The sequence below is a fragment of the Pan troglodytes genome, chromosome 7, assembly GCF_028858775.2.
Source record: "Pan troglodytes isolate AG18354 chromosome 7, NHGRI_mPanTro3-v2.0_pri, whole genome shotgun sequence".
In the NCBI taxonomy this organism is placed as follows: Eukaryota; Metazoa; Chordata; class Mammalia; order Primates; family Hominidae; genus Pan; species Pan troglodytes.
The window spans coordinates 85621838-85626463 of NC_072405.2; positions in this window are offsets into that span (position 1 = coordinate 85621838).

The window sequence follows — 4626 nt, forward strand, 5'->3', positions numbered from 1 at the left end:
ATTACAGGTGTGAGCCACCGTGCCCAGACAGAAATTTTTTTTTTTACCAAAGAAAAATATTTGCTAACTTATTTGTGGTGATGAGTATAAATGTACACTACATAGTAGTTCTAGCTGCAGAGGACCATGGATCATCAGTTGTATATACAATATGGCCAATTGGTTTGGCTAAAAAGCATGTTTAGAACTGTTTTCTTGATGAAAAAGATCTTGTCTTAAACAGTAACAACGCTTACTGAATGTTTTTTGCTAAAACTGAATGTTTCAAATAAATCAAATTTTTGCCTCTAAGTGCCATCCCATTTTGAAGGCTTCTCGAACAGAGCAATACTAATTTCTGCCTTCTTAACCAAATCAAACAGAATATAGGGTAGATTTCATTGATGATACAAGGTCATTTTTTAAAACCACAATTACTATTCACAGTTAGTTCTCAGAGCCTGTGTGTCCCACTCTAAATGATACCAGATTAAAGTCTGTTTTTAAGTTTTTCTTCTTTGATACCAAGTTGTTCATTATTGCTTGTTATGGTAAACCATGCTTGCTTTTACCAGTTTTCCTCTTCTGTCTGTTATTTTTAATCTGTTGGTGAAAGTTGATTAGAATTCTATTCAAAATAAAGCAGCCTCTTACTGGAGACTTGAGAAACTGTCGCATGAGTATAGCTTTGGTGATAGAATCTATTAAAATCTATTTAGGTTTCTTCAGGCTTTATTTCAGATTGCAGACCATTTCAGTGATACTGTTAATGGAAATAACAATCATGGCTCATGTTGACTGTTAGCAATAGCCTTTGACCTGGTTTTCTTGCTTTGACTCATACCTCTGCACAAATTATCCAGAGCGAGCCCTTAAAAATGTAAATCTGATCATGTCACATCTCTGCTTAAAATCCTCCTCTGGCCTCCTCAGAGCTGGAATAAATCCAGGTATTTTCCCCCTGGCTTGCATGACCTCACCTCGCCTACCTCATTTCCCACCTCTTTCTCTGGTTCACTGGGATTTCTTGCTGTTCCTCAAAAAGGTAAAAGACTCATCTCAGAGATTGGGCGCAGCCATTTCCTTACCCTAGCACCCCTTTTCTGCTTGGCTTTCTCCGTTTCTTCATATCTCTTTTTAAGTATCACCTCAGAGAGGCCTTCCAAAAGCACACAATACAGCAACCCCTATCACTCCCCATTTCTCAGCCTGTTTTATTTTCTTCAGAGTACTACTAACATTTGAAATTATCTTTATTATTTATCACCCCTCTAAGAATGTAAACTCCATGAGAGCAGGTGTTTTGTGGTATTCATGAATGCATTCCCTGAGTACGGAAAAAGAATGTCTGCAGGGGCTCAATAGATAATTTTTGAGAGAATGCTTTATTTAATTCCCATTAGAATTCTAAGAGGTAGACATTATTGAATGTCCATTTCATAGGTGAACAAATTGAATCTTAAGTTAAATGAACTTGTCCCAAATCCAGTCACTAAATACTGAAAGCAGGGGAGCTGAGAGCAAAGTAGTAGGACATGCCTTGTGTGAGCTCTGATTGGTATCTGAGTAATTTAGATATGATCACTGAAGTCACTTGGGTACTTTAAATACAAAAGTAGCAAACTTGATTTGAGAGCAAGTGCAAGGGAGAGAAAAGAAAAATGTTAAGTGTAAATGTTTTTATTTTCCTAAGGAAGAACACTTGTAACTGATGGTTACATACTTGAGGCTAACATGGAAACATATCATGTAGCTAAATCCTATCCAGTTTTCCTAAAGCTTGAGCCTGGAGCCTGCTGGGGAGTAGAAACAGTCGCACCAGAGGTAGAGCAACTCTTCTGGCAGTGCCCAGAGAGGCAGAGACTGAATGGAGTTCCTGGGGGCTGTCATAGCAACTTGGCCAGGAAATCTGGTATTTGTAGTGGGGCAGAGATACTCAAGAGACACTTGGGTGTGTCAGTCATAAATCTATTGTTTATAAACTGAACACTACCTGGCATTAGTGTGTTGTTTGTCCAGTGTACTATATGCAAGAAAAAACAAAAAAAAAAGAAACCAGAAAGGAAAAAATGGACAGTATTAGATGTAGTACACACCAAGATATGCCACCTGGCTCCTCCTGCAAGGATGTACATGGTGCCCAGCTGTGGAGTGTGGTCAGTGGACTGCCTCCAGCTGTTGGCTCCCACAGGATCTGCTTCTGCTACAGAGCTGCCATGCTTGAGATCACAACCTTCCCAGAGCTGCCCACACCCAGTGACTGATAGAAGTGTAGGTAAAAAGGCCTATTTACTTTGGCCTAATTTAGGACATTCTGACAGATGACACTAGCTCAGAGCTCCCCTCTGGGCTGGCCAACTTTTTTCAGGCCTGCTTTAGAGTACTCTCATTTCTTCTGCCTATTCCTGCTTTGCTCTTTCCCTTCACAGGCATGGATCCCTGAGAGTTATACATAAAAATCTCTTGTACTTCAAACCCCTTTCAACGCCAGCTTCTGCAGAACCCTATCTGCGACCTTAGGTTTATTCAGCTAATAAAATGTTTCTATTGCTACACTAGAACTAAAAGGCTCTGGCTATCTAGTGATGAACAAAATAGTCATGGTCTCTGAACTCATGGGGGTTATCACCTAGTAGGGGTGGCAGATGTTAAATAAAAATGAAAAATAATAAAAACCTATTTTTACTAAGTGCCATTAGGGTCTGTGGAAAAAAACCACCCCCTACCCCAATACTGACAAGTCTATCAGCTGGCATATGTGTAAAGTACTGTTTTCTTAAGATTTTGAGAATATGGATAACTACTTAGAAGTTACTCTATCAAAATAATATAACAATTGTTGATATAACAATTTTGTTGACTTTATTTAATCCTTTCAAATCTGCAATGTTAAAGAATCATCCAGTTACTTATGAATGTCCTTATCAAACTAGATCACTGGTAAAATGAGACTGCAATGTGGACTTTTGAAATGAGTAAGGCAAATGTAGACTCTAACTAGTAGAGATCTATCTGCCAGCATCCACCCTTCTAAGAACACCTCAGTTTCCTGTGGTGTACGGCCTCCTCCAGGACTCCTTTAGGTTCATGTGGTATATGGGAGGAGCATCACCTACATTTAAGTAACCAGGAACAGTATTTTCCATCCCCTAGATATAGTGGCTGGTTCAGGAATGTGCACATAATCCAAGGCAGACCAGTAACAGTGAGCTCCTGGACTTTAGCTGTAACTATTAGGCAAGAGTATCTCATGCCAGTGGGATCAGAAAGCTAGCAGATTATAAGCCTTGAGCTTCTAGCGGCCATCATTCTGTGTGAGAATGAAACCGACTCAAGAGTAATACTGACAACAGCAAAGGAAAGCACTACTATTATATCCTATTTACTATGTGTCAGGCATTGTTTTAAGAGCTTTATATACACTAAACATGTAATCCTTACAATGAACAGATGTGCAGAGATGTGGCACATTGCCCTAGGTTATACACAAGTGGGATTTGAATTCTAGCGGGATCTGTGTCCCTCATGCCATGTACACTCATCAAAAAAATGAGAGCCAAAGGATAAAGCCTGCCTCAAAGAGAACCATCTGAGCACCTACATCCAGACTGGGCCTGCAGTGTGCAGCTGGACTCTTCACTTAATGAACTCAGATTCAACATTGCATTATTCACAACAGAAAGTGAAAAGAACCTAAATGCTCTATGATGGTGGTTAAATAATAATAGGAATAGGAATATGATGGCATATACATAGCCTTTTAAAAATATATTATGGCTGGGTGCAGTGGCTCATGCCTGTAATCCCACAACTTTGGGAGGCGAGGGTAGGAGGACTGCTTGAGCCCAGAAGTTCAAGACCAGCCTAGGCAACAAAGTGAGACCTCATCTCTACAAAAATTAGCCAGGCATGGTGGTATGGGCCTGTGGTCCCAGCAACTTGGGAGGCTCAGATGGGAGGATCGCTTGAGCCCTGGGAGGGAAAGGCTGCGGTTAGCCATGATCACACCACCGCACTCCAACCTGGGGGACTGGGTGAGACCCTTTCTCACCAAAAACGAACAAACAAACAAAAAACAAAGATGTTTGTATATATTTTTATTTTTTTAGAAACGACCTCAAACTCCCGGGCTCAGCCTCCCTAAGTAGGGAGCCTGGGATTACAGGCATGAGCCATTGTGCTCAGCCCTAAAATAGTTTTGAAGAATATTTATGCATATGAAAAAATGCTATTTTTTATGCATTATAATAATTTTGTAAATAAGAAATGTACGTGCAACAAATCTACAAATATAGTAAAATATAGTGATGATCTCTCTCAAAAAATTGTGGGAAAGTTGATTTTATATTTTTTCCTGAATTGCTGGTGTTTTCTACAATAATGTTTTAAAATTACAGAAGGCAAAAGAAGGCAAATTCTTAAGACGTAAAATACTCTTAACTCAAACTACAAAACTTCTTCAGTATCTTACACTAAATTGAACCTAAATTAAACTTACAGTTCATTCAATCACAGAATGTAAACTCCATGAAGGTAACTTGATTTTTCCTGCTTAATATACTGTTGTGCCTCTAATGGCTACATCAGTACCTGGCACCTGAGTACTTGTTCAATGAAAGGTGAAGAGAAAAATGAACTGGCAGTGTA